The sequence below is a fragment of the Clarias gariepinus genome, chromosome 1, assembly GCF_024256425.1.
Source record: "Clarias gariepinus isolate MV-2021 ecotype Netherlands chromosome 1, CGAR_prim_01v2, whole genome shotgun sequence".
NCBI classification, from domain to species: domain Eukaryota; kingdom Metazoa; phylum Chordata; class Actinopteri; order Siluriformes; family Clariidae; genus Clarias; species Clarias gariepinus.
Window position 1 is genome coordinate 50,077,438 of NC_071100.1, and position 16,513 is coordinate 50,093,950.

Here is a 16,513-nt window from a genome sequence, read left to right on the forward strand (position 1 = left end):
TCAACCCTGAAAGGCAGCAACCTTGGGTTACTTCCTTGAGCCGCTGAGTTTGTTACAGTGTTGATCTCCTGTATAGCATCTCCAAGTCAGTGCAAACTCTCAACTAAGGCTGTGTCAGTAGAGGCTAAGGTTGTGGGTTCAAGGCTTTGTGGCACCATGCCGATGTTGTGATGTATCATGGCCTCTGTCCTCAAGCTGGAAAAATGTTTGTTGTTCAAAAAATATAATTAAGTCTTTGTGAAGGAAACAAAAACATACCCTGTACAATTTGGGGTAAAACTGGGTTGGGTTGTGGACAAGTGAGAAGAGAAGAAAAAGGATCATGTCAGGACCTCATCTAGCTTTTTGTTTATGATGGAATCTCCAAGTGGTGCTCAAGTCAAGGCAGCACACATGTCTGAGATTAAAAACCCTTTATTTCTCTATATAATCCCTGCTACACTAATGCATTTATTCCAGCGTTTCACAAGTGCTTGGAGATCATCAAGCCGTGATCGGGCAGCCCCTTGTAGAAATAGCTTGGAGCGAGGTCAGGACTGAACGGAGGATGTGGCAATCACTCCCAGCCAAGGTCCAGAAACGTTCCAGTGGTGTTGGTGAATGACTGTGTGTAGAGTTCCCATAGACGGGTGCATCTCTTTCTTCTGTTAGTTGAAGAGGTCAATTTTCACAGATCAGGCTTTCCACTCGCTGAATGTTAAGAATGTTCAGGACGGCAGTGGGCTCCGAGCCACCTAGGCCAGTATCTTTATCCATGGACCTACGGTCTTCTTTAAAACGTTTGCACCGTTCAGATGTTTTACTGCGGCTGAGTCGCATGAATGAAAGATGTCCATCGCCTCTATGCCTTCCTTCACCCGGAATTTCATCACAAGTCCCAATTTGACTTGAACGCCCCTTGGACATAACACCATAGATAAGGTGGATTCATCCAAGTGACATCAGAGACAAATTGTACAACGTACAGCACATAGAGGTGAGTTCTTGGTTGAGGTGGTTCTCTTTACAAGGCTCCATAGCTCAGTGGTTAGAGCGCTGGTCTTGTAAACCAGAAGTCGTGAGTTCAATCCTCACTGGGGCCTCTGTGCCGAGTTTTGAAAGTATCAACCCTGAAAGGCAGCAACCTTGGGTTACTTCCTTGAGCCGCTGAGTTTGTTACAGTGTTGATCTCCTGTATAGCATCTCCAAGTCAGTGCAAACTCTCAACTAAGGCTGTGTCAGTAGAGGCTAAGGTTGTGGGTTCAAGGCTTTGTGGCACCATGCCGATGTTGTGATGTATCATGGCCTCTGTCCTCAAGCTGGAAAAATGTTTGTTGTTCAAAAAATATAATTAAGTCTTTGTGAAGGAAACAAAAACATACCCTGTACAATTTGGGGTTGAGGTGGCTCTCTTTACAAGGCTCCATAGCTCAGTGGTTAGAGCGCTGGTCTTGTAAACCAGAGGTCGTGAGTTCAATCCTCGCTGGGGCCTTTGTGGCAAATTTTGAAGATTATGACCCTTGAAAGGCAGCAAGGTTGTGTTCCTTCCTTGAGCCGCTGGCTTTGTGACAGTGCAGAGTTCCTGCATGGAATCTCCAGATCAGTGCAGGGTCTTTAGGAGTGGTAGTTCGGTGCCTAAGTCTGTGGAGGCTAAAGTCTGTAGCTACCAGGTCTAGTGGCAGCATGCTAACCCAGTTTGCTCTGTAGCTGTGGTGTATCATGACTACTGGCCCTGCACTCAAGCTGGCAAATGTTCTTTGTTGTTCTTTGTTGATACAGCTGTTCAAAATATGTACAACTAAGTCTTTGTGAAAAAAGAAAGAAAAAAAACATGGCCTGTACAATTTGGGTTAAAACTGGGTCGGGTTGTGTACACGAGAGAAGGAAAGAAAAGGATTGATTATGTCCTGACGTCATTTGACTCACAGTTTATGATGGATCTACAAGTTGTGTTCAAGTCAAAGCGGGACTGTTGATTGAGCAGGACAACAGGGCACATGCCTCGGAGTGAAAATCCCTTTATTTCTTTATATAATCCAATTTTACCCTCATGCATTAATGCCAGCGCTTCACGTCAGACTCATGACTGTACGTCGTCCATCGCTTTTATGCCTTCATTCAGCAGAAATTTCATCACACTTCCCGGTTTGACTTGAACGCCACTTGGAGATGTTGTGATGTATCATGGCCTCTGTCCTCAAGCTGGAAAAATGTTTGTTGTTCAAAAAATATAATTAAGTCCTTGTGAAGGAAACAAAAACATACCCTGTACAATTTGGGGTAAAACTGGGTTGGGTTGTGGACAAGTGAGAAGAGAAGAAAAAGGATCATGTCAGGACCTCATCTAGCTTTTTGTTTATGATGGAATCTCCAAGTGGTGCTCAAGTCAAGGCAGCACACATGTCTGAGATTAAAAACCCTTTATTTCTCTATATAATCCCTGCTACACTAATGCATTTATTCCAGCGTTTCACTAGTGCTTGGAGATCATCAAGCCGTGATCGGGCAGCCCCTTGTAGAAATAGCTTGGAGCGAGGTCAGGACTGAACGGAGGATGTGGCAATCACTCCCAGCCAAGGTCCAGAAACGTTCCAGTGGTGTTGGTGAATGACTGTGTGTAGAGTTCCCATAGACGGGTGCATCTCTTTCTTCTGTTAGTTGAAGAGGTCAATTTTCACAGATCAGGCTTTCCACTCGCTGAATGTTAAGAATGTTCAGGACGGCAGTGGGCTCCGAGCCACCTAGGCCAGTATCTTTATCCATGGACCTACGGTCTTCTTTAAAACGTTTGCACCGTTCAGATGTTTTACTGCGGCTGAGTCGCATGAATGAAAGATGTCCATCGCCTCTATGCCTTCCTTCACCCGGAATTTCATCACAAGTCCCAATTTGACTTGAACGCCCCTTGGACATAACACCATAGATAAGGTGGATTCATCCAAGTGACATCAGAGACAAATTGTACAACGTACAGCACAAAGGGGTGAGTTCTTGGTTGAGGTGGTTCTCTTTACAAGGCTCCATAGCTCAGTGGTTAGAGCGCTGGTCTTGTAAACCAGAGGTCGTGAGTTCAATCCTCGCTGGGGCCTTTGTGGCAAATTTTGAAGATTATGACCCTTGAAAGGCAGCAAGGTTGTGTTCCTTCCTTGAGCCGCTGGCTTTGTGACAGTGCAGAGTTCCTGCATGGAATCTCCAGATCAGTGCAGGGTCTTTAGGAGTGGTAGTTCGGTGCCTAAGTCTGTGGAGGTTAAAGTCTGTAGCTACCAGGTCTAGTGGCAGCATGCTAACCCAGTTTGCTCTGTAGCTGTGGTGTATCATGACTACTGGCCCTGCACTCAAGCTGGCAAATGTTCTTTGTTGTTCTTTGTTGATACAGCTGTTCAAAATATGTACAACTAAGTCTTTGTGAAAAAAGAAAGAAAAAAAACATGGCCTGTACAATTTGGGTTAAAACTGGGTCGGGTTGTGTACACGAGAGAAGGAAAGAAAAGGATTGATTATGTCCTGACGTCATTTGACTCACAGTTTATGATGGATCTACAAGTTGTGTTCAAGTCAAAGCGGGACTGTTGATTGAGCAGGACAACAGGGCACATGCCTCGGAGTGAAAATCCCTTTATTTCTTTATATAATCCAATTTTACCCTCATGCATTAATGCCAGCGCTTCACGTCAGACTCATGACTGTACGACGTCCATCGCTTTTATGCCTTCATTCAGCAGAAATTTCATCACACTTCCCGGTTTGACTTGAACGCCTCTTGGAGATAACTCCATAGATACGGTGGATTCCTCCAAGTGACTCCAGAGCCAGATTGTACGACTTACAGCGCATACAGGTGAGTTCTTGGTTGAACAGGTTGAGCTTGGTTTTGCAGGCTCCATAGCTCAGTGGTTAGAGCGCTGGTCTCGTAAACCAGAAGTCGTGAGTTCAATCCTCACTGGGGCCTCTGTGCCGAGTTTTGAAAGTATCAACCCTGAAAGGCAGCAACCTTGGGTTACTTCCTTGAGCCGCTGAGTTTGTTACAGTGTTGATCTCCTGTATAGCATCTCCAAGTCAGTGCAAACTCTCAACTAAGGCTGTGTCAGTAGAGGCTAAGGTTGTGGGTTCAAGGCTTTGTGGCACCATGCCGATGTTGTGATGTATCATGGCCTCTGTCCTCAAGCTGGAAAAATGTTTGTTGTTCAAAAAATATAATTAAGTCTTTGTGAAGGAAACAAAAACATACCCTGTACAATTTGGGGTAAAACTGGGTTGGGTTGTGGACAAGTGAGAAGAGAAGAAAAAGGATCATGTCAGGACCTCATCTAGCTTTTTGTTTATGATGGAATCTCCAAGTGGTGCTCAAGTCAAGGCAGCACACATGTCTGAGATTAAAAACCCTTTATTTCTCTATATAATCCCTGCTACACTAATGCATTTATTCCAGCGTTTCACTAGTGCTTGGAGATCATCAAGCCGTGATCGGGCAGCCCTTTGTAGAAATAGCTTGGAGCGAGGTCAGGACTGAACGGAGGATGTGGCAATCACTCCCAGCCAAGGTCCAGAAACGTTCCAGTGGTGTTGGTGAATGACTGTGTGTAGAGTTCCCATAGACGGGTGCATCTCTTTCTTCTGTTAGTTGAAGAGGTCAATTTTCACAGATCAGGCTTTCCACTCGCTGAATGTTAAGAATGTTCAGGACGACAGTGGGCTCCGAGCCACCTAGGCCAGTATCTTTATCCATGGACCTACGGTCTTCTTTAAAACGTTTGCACCGTTCAGATGTTTTACTGCGGCTGAGTCGCATGAATGAAAGATGTCCATCGCCTCTATGCCTTCCTTCACCCGGAATTTCATCACAAGTCCCAATTTGACTTGAACGCCCCTTGGACATAACACCATAGATAAGGTGGATTCATCCAAGTGACATCAGAGACAAATTGTACAACGTACAGCACATAGAGGTGAGTTCTTGGTTGAGGTGCTTCTCTTTACAAGGCTCCATAGCTCAGTGGTTAGAGCGCTGGTCTTGTAAACCAGAGGTCGTGAGTTCAATCCTCGCTGGGGCCTTTGTGGCAAATTTTGAAGATTATGACCCTTGAAAGGCAGCAAGGTTGTGTTCCTTCCTTGAGCCGCTGGCTTTGTGACAGTGCAGAGTTCCTGCATGGAATCTCCAGATCAGTGCAGGGTCTTTAGGAGTGGTAGTTCGGTGCCTAAGTCTGTGGAGGCTAAAGTCTGTAGCTACCAGGTCTAGTGGCAGCATGCTAACCCAGTTTGCTCTGTAGCTGTGGTGTATCATGACTACTGGCCCTGCACTCAAGCTGGCAAATGTTCTTTGTTGATACAGCTGTTCAAAATATGTACAACTAAGTCTTTGTGAAAAAAGAAAGAAAAAAAACATGGCCTGTACAATTTGGGTTAAAACTGGGTCGGGTTGTGTACACGAGAGAAGGAAAGAAAAGGATTGATTATGTCCTGACGTCATTTGACTCACAGTTTATGATGGATCTACAAGTTGTGTTCAAGTCAAAGCGGGACTGTTGATTGAGCAGGACAACAGGGCACATGCCTCGGAGTGAAAATCCCTTTATTTCTTTATATAATCCAATTATACCCTCATGCATTAATGCCAGCGCTTCACGTCAGACTCATGACTGTACGACGTCCATCGCTTTTATGCCTTCATTCAGCAGAAATTTCATCACACTTCCCGGTTTGACTTGAACGCCTCTTGGAGATAACTCCATAGATACGGTGGATTCACTAGTGCTTGGAGATCATCAAGCCGTGATCGGGCAGCCCCTTGTAGAAATAGCTTGGAGCGAGGTCAGGAGTGAACGGAGGATGTGGCAATCACTCCCAGCCAAGGTCCAGAAACGTTCCAGTGGTGTTGGTGAATGACTGTGTGTAGAGTTCCCATAGACAGGTGCATCTCTTTCTTCTGTTAGTTGAAGAGGTCAATTTTCACAGATCAGGCTTTCCACTCGCTGAATGTTAAGAATGTTCAGGACGGCAGTTTAAAACGTTTGCACCGTTCAGATGTTTTACTGCGGCTGAGTCGCATGAATGAAAGATGTCCATCGCCTCTATGCCTTCCTTCACCCGGAATTTCATCACAAGTCCCAATTTGACTTGAACGCCCCTTGGACATAACACCATAGATAAGGTGGATTCATCCAAGTGACATCAGAGACAAATTGTACAACGTACAGCACATAGGGGTGAGTTCTTGGTTAAGGTGGTTCTCTCTACAAGGCTCCATAGCTCAGTGGTTAGAGCGCTGGTCTTGTAAACCAGAGGTCGTGAGTTCAATCCTCGCTGGGGCCTTTGTGGCAAATTTTGAAGATTATGACCCTTGAAAGGCAGCAAGGTTGTGTTCCTTCCTTGAGCCGCTGGCTTTGTGACAGTGCAGAGTTCCTGCATGGAATCTCCAGATCAGTGCAGGGTCTTTAGGAGTGGTAGTTCGGTGCCTAAGTCTGTGGAGGCTAAAGTCTGTAGCTACCAGGTCTAGTGGCAGCATGCTAACCCAGTTTGCTCTGTAGCTGTGGCTTGCTCATGACTACTGGCCCTGCACTCAAGCTGGCAAATGTTCTTTGTTGATACAGCTGTTCAAAATATGTACAACTAAGTCTTTGTGAAAAAGAAAGAAACAAAAACATGGCCTGTACAATTTGGGTTAAAACTGGATCGGGTTGTGTACACGAGAGAAGGAAAGAAAAGGATTGATTATGTCCTGACGTCATTTGACTCACAGTTTATGATGGATCTACAAGTTGTGTTCAAGTCAAAGCGGGACTGTTGATTGAGCAGGACAACAGGGCACATGCCTCGGAGTGAAAATCCCTTTATTTCTTTATATAATCCAATTTTACCCTCATGCATTAATGCCAGCGCTTCACGTCAGACTCATGACTGTACGTCGTCCATCGCTTTTATGCCTTCATTCAGCAGAAATTTCATCACACTTCCCGGTTTGACTTGAACGCCACTTGGAGATGTTGTGATGTATCATGGCCTCTGTCCTCAAGCTGGAAAAATGTTTGTTGTTCAAAAAATATAATTAAGTCCTTGTGAAGGAAACAAAAACATACCCTGTACAATTTGGGGTAAAACTGGGTTGGGTTGTGGACAAGTGAGAAGAGAAGAAAAAGGATCATGTCAGGACCTCATCTAGCTTTTTGTTTATGATGGAATCTCCAAGTGGTGCTCAAGTCAAGGCAGCACACATGTCTGAGATTAAAAACCCTTTATTTCTCTATATAATCCCTGCTACACTAATGCATTTATTCCAGCGTTTCACTAGTGCTTGGAGATCATCAAGCCGTGATCGGGCAGCCCCTTGTAGAAATAGCTTGGAGCGAGGTCAGGACTGAACGGAGGATGTGGCAATCACTCCCAGCCAAGGTCCAGAAACGTTCCAGTGGTGTTGGTGAATGACTGTGTGTAGAGTTCCCATAGACGGGTGCATCTCTTTCTTCTGTTAGTTGAAGAGGTCAATTTTCACAGATCAGGCTTTCCACTCGCTGAATGTTAAGAATGTTCAGGACGGCAGTGGGCTCCGAGCCACCTAGGCCAGTATCTTTATCCATGGACCTACGGTCTTCTTTAAAACGTTTGCACCGTTCAGATGTTTTACTGCGGCTGAGTCGCATGAATGAAAGATGTCCATCGCCTCTATGCCTTCCTTCACCCGGAATTTCATCACAAGTCCCAATTTGACTTGAACGCCCCTTGGACATAACACCATAGATAAGGTGGATTCATCCAAGTGACATCAGAGACAAATTGTACAACGTACAGCACAAAGGGGTGAGTTCTTGGTTGAGGTGGTTCTCTTTACAAGGCTCCATAGCTCAGTGGTTAGAGCGCTGGTCTTGTAAACCAGAGGTCGTGAGTTCAATCCTCGCTGGGGCCTTTGTGGCAAATTTTGAAGATTATGACCCTTGAAAGGCAGCAAGGTTGTGTTCCTTCCTTGAGCCGCTGGCTTTGTGACAGTGCAGAGTTCCTGCATGGAATCTCCAGATCAGTGCAGGGTCTTTAGGAGTGGTAGTTCGGTGCCTAAGTCTGTGGAGGTTAAAGTCTGTAGCTACCAGGTCTAGTGGCAGCATGCTAACCCAGTTTGCTCTGTAGCTGTGGTGTATCATGACTACTGGCCCTGCACTCAAGCTGGCAAATGTTCTTTGTTGTTCTTTGTTGATACAGCTGTTCAAAATATGTACAACTAAGTCTTTGTGAAAAAAGAAAGAAAAAAAACATGGCCTGTACAATTTGGGTTAAAACTGGGTCGGGTTGTGTACACGAGAGAAGGAAAGAAAAGGATTGATTATGTCCTGACGTCATTTGACTCACAGTTTATGATGGATCTACAAGTTGTGTTCAAGTCAAAGCGGGACTGTTGATTGAGCAGGACAACAGGGCACATGCCTCGGAGTGAAAATCCCTTTATTTCTTTATATAATCCAATTTTACCCTCATGCATTAATGCCAGCGCTTCACGTCAGACTCATGACTGTACGACGTCCATCGCTTTTATGCCTTCATTCAGCAGAAATTTCATCACACTTCCCGGTTTGACTTGAACGCCTCTTGGAGATAACTCCATAGATACGGTGGATTCCTCCAAGTGACTCCAGAGCCAGATTGTACGACTTACAGCGCATACAGGTGAGTTCTTGGTTGAACAGGTTGAGCTTGGTTTTGCAGGCTCCATAGCTCAGTGGTTAGAGCGCTGGTCTCGTAAACCAGAAGTCGTGAGTTCAATCCTCACTGGGGCCTCTGTGCCGAGTTTTGAAAGTATCAACCCTGAAAGGCAGCAACCTTGGGTTACTTCCTTGAGCCGCTGAGTTTGTTACAGTGTTGATCTCCTGTATAGCATCTCCAAGTCAGTGCAAACTCTCAACTAAGGCTGTGTCAGTAGAGGCTAAGGTTGTGGGTTCAAGGCTTTGTGGCACCATGCCGATGTTGTGATGTATCATGGCCTCTGTCCTCAAGCTGGAAAAATGTTTGTTGTTCAAAAAATATAATTAAGTCTTTGTGAAGGAAACAAAAACATACCCTGTACAATTTGGGGTAAAACTGGGTTGGGTTGTGGACAAGTGAGAAGAGAAGAAAAAGGATCATGTCAGGACCTCATCTAGCTTTTTGTTTATGATGGAATCTCCAAGTGGTGCTCAAGTCAAGGCAGCACACATGTCTGAGATTAAAAACCCTTTATTTCTCTATATAATCCCTGCTACACTAATGCATTTATTCCAGCGTTTCACTAGTGCTTGGAGATCATCAAGCCGTGATCGGGCAGCCCTTTGTAGAAATAGCTTGGAGCGAGGTCAGGACTGAACGGAGGATGTGGCAATCACTCCCAGCCAAGGTCCAGAAACGTTCCAGTGGTGTTGGTGAATGACTGTGTGTAGAGTTCCCATAGACGGGTGCATCTCTTTCTTCTGTTAGTTGAAGAGGTCAATTTTCACAGATCAGGCTTTCCACTCGCTGAATGTTAAGAATGTTCAGGACGACAGTGGGCTCCGAGCCACCTAGGCCAGTATCTTTATCCATGGACCTACGGTCTTCTTTAAAACGTTTGCACCGTTCAGATGTTTTACTGCGGCTGAGTCGCATGAATGAAAGATGTCCATCGCCTCTATGCCTTCCTTCACCCGGAATTTCATCACAAGTCCCAATTTGACTTGAACGCCCCTTGGACATAACACCATAGATAAGGTGGATTCATCCAAGTGACATCAGAGACAAATTGTACAACGTACAGCACATAGAGGTGAGTTCTTGGTTGAGGTGCTTCTCTTTACAAGGCTCCATAGCTCAGTGGTTAGAGCGCTGGTCTTGTAAACCAGAGGTCGTGAGTTCAATCCTCGCTGGGGCCTTTGTGGCAAATTTTGAAGATTATGACCCTTGAAAGGCAGCAAGGTTGTGTTCCTTCCTTGAGCCGCTGGCTTTGTGACAGTGCAGAGTTCCTGCATGGAATCTCCAGATCAGTGCAGGGTCTTTAGGAGTGGTAGTTCGGTGCCTAAGTCTGTGGAGGCTAAAGTCTGTAGCTACCAGGTCTAGTGGCAGCATGCTAACCCAGTTTGCTCTGTAGCTGTGGTGTATCATGACTACTGGCCCTGCACTCAAGCTGGCAAATGTTCTTTGTTGATACAGCTGTTCAAAATATGTACAACTAAGTCTTTGTGAAAAAAGAAAGAAAAAAAACATGGCCTGTACAATTTGGGTTAAAACTGGGTCGGGTTGTGTACACGAGAGAAGGAAAGAAAAGGATTGATTATGTCCTGACGTCATTTGACTCACAGTTTATGATGGATCTACAAGTTGTGTTCAAGTCAAAGCGGGACTGTTGATTGAGCAGGACAACAGGGCACATGCCTCGGAGTGAAAATCCCTTTATTTCTTTATATAATCCAATTATACCCTCATGCATTAATGCCAGCGCTTCACGTCAGACTCATGACTGTACGACGTCCATCGCTTTTATGCCTTCATTCAGCAGAAATTTCATCACACTTCCCGGTTTGACTTGAACGCCTCTTGGAGATAACTCCATAGATACGGTGGATTCACTAGTGCTTGGAGATCATCAAGCCGTGATCGGGCAGCCCCTTGTAGAAATAGCTTGGAGCGAGGTCAGGAGTGAACGGAGGATGTGGCAATCACTCCCAGCCAAGGTCCAGAAACGTTCCAGTGGTGTTGGTGAATGACTGTGTGTAGAGTTCCCATAGACAGGTGCATCTCTTTCTTCTGTTAGTTGAAGAGGTCAATTTTCACAGATCAGGCTTTCCACTCGCTGAATGTTAAGAATGTTCAGGACGGCAGTTTAAAACGTTTGCACCGTTCAGATGTTTTACTGCGGCTGAGTCGCATGAATGAAAGATGTCCATCGCCTCTATGCCTTCCTTCACCCGGAATTTCATCACAAGTCCCAATTTGACTTGAACGCCCCTTGGACATAACACCATAGATAAGGTGGATTCATCCAAGTGACATCAGAGACAAATTGTACAACGTACAGCACATAGGGGTGAGTTCTTGGTTGAGGTGGTTCTCTTTACAAGGCTCCATAGCTCAGTGGTTAGAGCGCTGGTCTTGTAAACCAGAGGTCGTGAGTTCAATCCTCGCTGGGGCCTTTGTGGCAAATTTTGAAGATTATGACCCTTGAAAGGCAGCAAGGTTGTGTTCCTTCCTTGAGCCGCTGGCTTTGTGACAGTGCAGAGTTCCTGCATGGAATCTCCAGATCAGTGCAGGGTCTTTAGGAGTGGTAGTTCGGTGCCTAAGTCTGTGGAGGCTAAAGTCTGTAGCTACCAGGTCTAGTGGCAGCATGCTAACCCAGTTTGCTCTGTAGCTGTGGCTTGCTCATGACTACTGGCCCTGCACTCAAGCTGGCAAATGTTCTTTGTTGATACAGCTGTTCAAAATATGTACAACTAAGTCTTTGTGAAAAAAGAAAGAAAAAAAACATGGCCTGTACAATTTGGGTTAAAACTGGGTCGGGTTGTGTACACGAGAGAAGGAAAGAAAAGGATTGATTATGTCCTGACGTCATTTGACTCACAGTTTATGATGGATCTACAAGTTGTGTTCAAGTCAAAGCGGGACTGTTGATTGAGCAGGACAACAGGGCACATGCCTCGGAGTGAAAATCCCTTTATTTCTTTATATAATCCAATTTTACCCTCATGCATTAATGCCAGCCCTTCACGTCAGACTCATGACCGTACGTCGTCCATCGCTTTTATGCCTTCATTCAGCAGAAATTTCATCACACTTCCCGGTTTGACTTGAACGCCTCTTGGAGATAACTCCATAGATACGGTGGATTCCTCCAAGTGACTCCAGAGCCAGATTGTACGACTTACAGCGCATACAGGTGAGTTCTTGGTTGAACATGTTGAGCTTGGTTTTGCAGGCTCCATAGCTCAGTGGTTAGAGCGCTGGTCTCGTAAACCAGAAGTCGTGAGTTCAATCCTCACTGGGGCCTCTGTGCCGAGTTTTGAAAGTATCAACCCTGAAAGGCAGCAACCTTGGGTTACTTCCTTGAGCCGCTGAGTTTGTTACAGTGTTGATCTCCTGTATAGCATCTCCAAGTCAGTGCAAACTCTCAACTAAGGCTGTGTCAGTAGAGGCTAAGGTTGTGGGTTCAAGGCTTTGTGGCACCATGCCGATGTTGTGATGTATCATGGCCTCTGTCCTCAAGCTGGAAAAATGTTTGTTGTTCAAAAAATATAATTAAGTCTTTGTGAAGGAAACAAAAACATACCCTGTACAATTTGGGGTAAAACTGGGTTGGGTTGTGGACAAGTGAGAAGAGAAGAAAAAGGATCATGTCAGGACCTCATCTAGCTTTTTGTTTATGATGGAATCTCCAAGTGGTGCTCAAGTCAAGGCAGCACACATGTCTGAGATTAAAAACCCTTTATTTCTCTATATAATCCCTGCTACACTAATGCATTTATTCCAGCGTTTCACAAGTGCTTGGAGATCATCAAGCCGTGATCGGGCAGCCCCTTGTAGAAATAGCTTGGAGCGAGGTCAGGACTGAACGGAGGATGTGGCAATCACTCCCAGCCAAGGTCCAGAAACGTTCCAGTGGTGTTGGTGAATGACTGTGTGTAGAGTTCCCATAGACGGGTGCATCTCTTTCTTCTGTTAGTTGAAGAGGTCAATTTTCACAGATCAGGCTTTCCACTCGCTGAATGTTAAGAATGTTCAGGACGGCAGTGGGCTCCGAGCCACCTAGGCCAGTATCTTTATCCATGGACCTACGGTCTTCTTTAAAACGTTTGCACCGTTCAGATGTTTTACTGCGGCTGAGTCGCATGAATGAAAGATGTCCATCGCCTCTATGCCTTCCTTCACCCGGAATTTCATCACAAGTCCCAATTTGACTTGAACGCCCCTTGGACATAACACCATAGATAAGGTGGATTCATCCAAGTGACATCAGAGACAAATTGTACAACGTACAGCACATAGAGGTGAGTTCTTGGTTGAGGTGGTTCTCTTTACAAGGCTCCATAGCTCAGTGGTTAGAGCGCTGGTCTTGTAAACCAGAAGTCGTGAGTTCAATCCTCACTGGGGCCTCTGTGCCGAGTTTTGAAAGTATCAACCCTGAAAGGCAGCAACCTTGGGTTACTTCCTTGAGCCGCTGAGTTTGTTACAGTGTTGATCTCCTGTATAGCATCTCCAAGTCAGTGCAAACTCTCAACTAAGGCTGTGTCAGTAGAGGCTAAGGTTGTGGGTTCAAGGCTTTGTGGCACCATGCCGATGTTGTGATGTATCATGGCCTCTGTCCTCAAGCTGGAAAAATGTTTGTTGTTCAAAAAATATAATTAAGTCTTTGTGAAGGAAACAAAAACATACCCTGTACAATTTGGGGTTGAGGTGGCTCTCTTTACAAGGCTCCATAGCTCAGTGGTTAGAGCGCTGGTCTTGTAAACCAGAGGTCGTGAGTTCAATCCTTGCTGGGGCCTTTGTGGCAAATTTTGAAGATTATGACCCTTGAAAGGCAGCAAGGTTGTGTTCCTTCCTTGAGCCGCTGGCTTTGTGACAGTGCAGAGTTCCTGCATGGAATCTCCAGATCAGTGCAGGGTCTTTAGGAGTGGTAGTTCGGTGCCTAAGTCTGTGGAGGCTAAAGTCTGTAGCTACCAGGTCTAGTGGCAGCATGCTAACCCAGTTTGCTCTGTAGCTGTGGTGTATCATGACTACTGGCCCTGCACTCAAGCTGGCAAATGTTCTTTGTTGTTCTTTGTTGATACAGCTGTTCAAAATATGTACAACTAAGTCTTTGTGAAAAAAGAAAGAAAAAAAACATGGCCTGTACAATTTGGGTTAAAACTGGGTCGGGTTGTGTACACGAGAGAAGGAAAGAAAAGGATTGATTATGTCCGGACGTCATTTGACTCACAGTTTATGATGGATCTACAAGTTGTGTTCAAGTCAAAGCGGGACTGTTGATTGAGCAGGACAACAGGGCACATGCCTCGGAGTGAAAATCCCTTTATTTCTTTATATAATCCAATTTTACCCTCATGCATTAATGCCAGCGCTTCACGTCAGACTCATGACTGTACGACGTCCATCGCTTTTATGCCTTCATTCAGCAGAAATTTCATCACACTTCCCGGTTTGACTTGAACGCCTCTTGGAGATAACTCCATAGATACGGTGGATTCACTAGTGCTTGGAGATCATCAAGCCGTGATCGGGCAGCCCCTTGTAGAAATAGCTTGGAGCGAGGTCAGGACTGAACGGAGGATGTGGCAATCACTCCCAGCCAAGGTCCAGAAACGTTCCAGTGGTGTTGGTGAATGACTGTGTGTAGAGTTCCCATAGACGGGTGCATCTCTTTCTTCTGTTAGTTGAAGAGGTCAATTTTCACAGATCAGGCTTTCCACTCGCTGAATATTAAGAATGTTCAGGACGACAGTGGGCTCCGAGCCACCTAGGCCAGTATCTTTATCCATGGACCTACGGTCTTCTTTAAAACGTTTGCACCGTTCAGATGTTTTACTGCGGCTGAGTCGCATGAATGAAAGATGTCCATCGCCTCTATGCCTTCCTTCACCCGGAATTTCATCACAAGTCCCAATTTGACTTGAACGCCCCTTGGACATAACACCATAGATAAGGTGGATTCATCCAAGTGACATCAGAGACAAATTGTACAACGTACAGCACATAGAGGTGAGTTCTTGGTTGAGGTGCTTCTCTTTACAAGGCTCCATAGCTCAGTGGTTAGAGCGCTGGTCTTGTAAACCAGAGGTCGTGAGTTTAATCCTCGCTGGGGCCTTTGTGGCAAATTTTGAAGATTATGACCCTTGAAAGGCAGCAAGGTTGTGTTCCTTCCTTGAGCCGCTGGCTTTGTGACAGTGCAGAGTTCCTGCATGGAATCTCCAGATCAGTGCAGGGTCTTTAGGAGTGGTAGTTCGGTGCCTAAGTCTGTGGAGGCTAAAGTCTGTAGCTACCAGGTCTAGTGGCAGCATGCTAACCCAGTTTGCTCTGTAGCTGTGGTGTATCATGACTACTGGCCCTGCACTCAAGCTGGCAAATGTTCTTTGTTGTTCTTTGTTGATACAGCTGTTCAAAATATGTACAACTAAGTCTTTGTGAAAAAAGAAAGAAAAAAAACATGGCCTGTACAATTTGGGTTAAAACTGGGTCGGGTTGTGTACACGAGAGAAGGAAAGAAAAGGATTGATTATGTCCTGACGTCATATTCCTCCAAGTGACTCCAGAGCCAGATTGTACGACTTACAGCGCATACAGGTGAGTTCTTGGTTGAACAGGTTGAGCTTGGTTTTGCAGGCTCCATAGCTCAGTGGTTAGAGCGCTGGTCTCGTAAACCAGAAGTCGTGAGTTCAATCCTCACTGGGGCCTCTGTGCCGAGTTTTGAAAGTATCAACCCTGAAAGGCAGCAACCTTGGGTTACTTCCTTGAGCCGCTGAGTTTGTTACAGTGTTGATCTCCTGTATAGCATCTCCAAGTCAGTGCAAACTCTCAACTAAGGCTGTGTCAGTAGAGGCTAAGATTGTGGGTTCAAGGCTTTGTGGCACCATGCCGATGTTGTGATGTATCATGGCCTTATGATGGATCTACAAGTTGTGTTCAAGTCAAAGCGGGACTGTTGATTGAGCAGGACAACAGGGCACATGCCTCGGAGTGAAAATCCCTTTATTTCTTTATATAATCCAATTTTACCCTCATGCATTAATGCCAGCGCTTCACGTCAGACTCATGACTGTACGACGTCCATCGCTTTTATGCCTTCATTCAGCAGAAATTTCATCACACTTCCCGGTTTGACTTGAACGCCTCTTGGAGATAACTCCATAGATACGGTGGATTCCTCCAAGTGACTCCAGAGCCAGATTGTACGACTTACAGCGCATACAGGTGAGTTCTTGGTTGAACAGGTTGAGCTTGGTTTGCAGGCTCCATAGCTCAGTGGTTAGAGCGCTGGTCTCGTAAACCAAAAGTCGTGAGTTCAATCCTCACTGGGGCCTCTGTGCCGAGTTTTGAAAGTTTCAACCCTGAAAGGCAGCAACCTACGGTTACTTCCTTGAGCCGCTGAGTTTGTTACAGTGTTGATCTCCTGTATAGCATCTCCAAGTCAGTGCAAACTCTCAACTAAGGCTGTGTCAGTAGAGGCTAAGGTTGTGGGTTCAAGGCTTTGTGGCACCATGCTGATGTTGGGATGTATCATGGCCTCTGTCCTCAAGCTGGAAAAATGTTTGTTGTTCAAAAATATAATTAAGTCTTTGTGAAGGAAACAAAAACATACCCTGTACAATTTGGGGTAAAACTGGGTTGGGTTGTGGACAAGTGAGAAGGAAAGAAAAAGGATCATGTCAGGACCTCATCTAGCTTTTTGTTTATGATGGAATCTCCAAGTGGTGCTCAAGTCAAGGCAGCACACATGTCTGAGATTAAAAACCCTTTATTTCTCTATATAATCCCTGCTACACTAATGCATTTATTCCAGCGTTTCACTAGTGCTTGGACATCATCAAGCCGTGATCGGACTGCCTGCTAGAAGCCCCTTGTA

At 45.4% G+C, this 16,513-nt stretch overlaps 14 non-coding genes across 14 annotated transcripts; all 14 read left to right on the top strand.

Moving 5' to 3' along the window:
• Positions 1-1,009: 1,009 nt before the first annotated feature.
• Positions 1,010-1,082, top strand: trnat-ugu (transfer RNA threonine (anticodon UGU)). The gene has a single exon. It is a non-coding gene; the product is annotated as a tRNA-Thr (tRNA).
• A 316-nt stretch (positions 1,083-1,398) lies between these two features.
• On the top strand, positions 1,399-1,471 carry trnat-ugu (transfer RNA threonine (anticodon UGU)). Its single transcript has one exon. It is a non-coding gene; the product is annotated as a tRNA-Thr (tRNA).
• A 1,524-nt stretch (positions 1,472-2,995) lies between these two features.
• Positions 2,996-3,068, top strand: trnat-ugu (transfer RNA threonine (anticodon UGU)). The gene has a single exon. It is a non-coding gene; the product is annotated as a tRNA-Thr (tRNA).
• A 787-nt stretch (positions 3,069-3,855) lies between these two features.
• On the top strand, positions 3,856-3,928 carry trnat-cgu (transfer RNA threonine (anticodon CGU)). Its single transcript has one exon. It is a non-coding gene; the product is annotated as a tRNA-Thr (tRNA).
• Positions 3,929-4,958: 1,030 nt separating this feature from the next.
• Positions 4,959-5,031, top strand: trnat-ugu (transfer RNA threonine (anticodon UGU)). The gene has a single exon. It is a non-coding gene; the product is annotated as a tRNA-Thr (tRNA).
• Positions 5,032-6,215: 1,184 nt separating this feature from the next.
• Positions 6,216-6,288, top strand: trnat-ugu (transfer RNA threonine (anticodon UGU)). The gene has a single exon. It is a non-coding gene; the product is annotated as a tRNA-Thr (tRNA).
• A 1,515-nt stretch (positions 6,289-7,803) lies between these two features.
• On the top strand, positions 7,804-7,876 carry trnat-ugu (transfer RNA threonine (anticodon UGU)). Its single transcript has one exon. It is a non-coding gene; the product is annotated as a tRNA-Thr (tRNA).
• Positions 7,877-8,663: 787 nt separating this feature from the next.
• Positions 8,664-8,736, top strand: trnat-cgu (transfer RNA threonine (anticodon CGU)). The gene has a single exon. It is a non-coding gene; the product is annotated as a tRNA-Thr (tRNA).
• A 1,030-nt stretch (positions 8,737-9,766) lies between these two features.
• trnat-ugu (transfer RNA threonine (anticodon UGU)) lies at positions 9,767-9,839 on the top strand. The gene has a single exon. It is a non-coding gene; the product is annotated as a tRNA-Thr (tRNA).
• Positions 9,840-11,023: 1,184 nt separating this feature from the next.
• On the top strand, positions 11,024-11,096 carry trnat-ugu (transfer RNA threonine (anticodon UGU)). Its single transcript has one exon. It is a non-coding gene; the product is annotated as a tRNA-Thr (tRNA).
• Positions 11,097-11,874: 778 nt separating this feature from the next.
• trnat-cgu (transfer RNA threonine (anticodon CGU)) lies at positions 11,875-11,947 on the top strand. Its single transcript has one exon. It is a non-coding gene; the product is annotated as a tRNA-Thr (tRNA).
• Positions 11,948-12,977: 1,030 nt separating this feature from the next.
• Positions 12,978-13,050, top strand: trnat-ugu (transfer RNA threonine (anticodon UGU)). The gene has a single exon. It is a non-coding gene; the product is annotated as a tRNA-Thr (tRNA).
• A 2,222-nt stretch (positions 13,051-15,272) lies between these two features.
• Positions 15,273-15,345, top strand: trnat-cgu (transfer RNA threonine (anticodon CGU)). The gene has a single exon. It is a non-coding gene; the product is annotated as a tRNA-Thr (tRNA).
• Positions 15,346-15,898: 553 nt separating this feature from the next.
• trnat-cgu (transfer RNA threonine (anticodon CGU)) lies at positions 15,899-15,971 on the top strand. The gene has a single exon. It is a non-coding gene; the product is annotated as a tRNA-Thr (tRNA).
• The last annotated feature ends 542 nt before the right edge of the window (positions 15,972-16,513 follow it).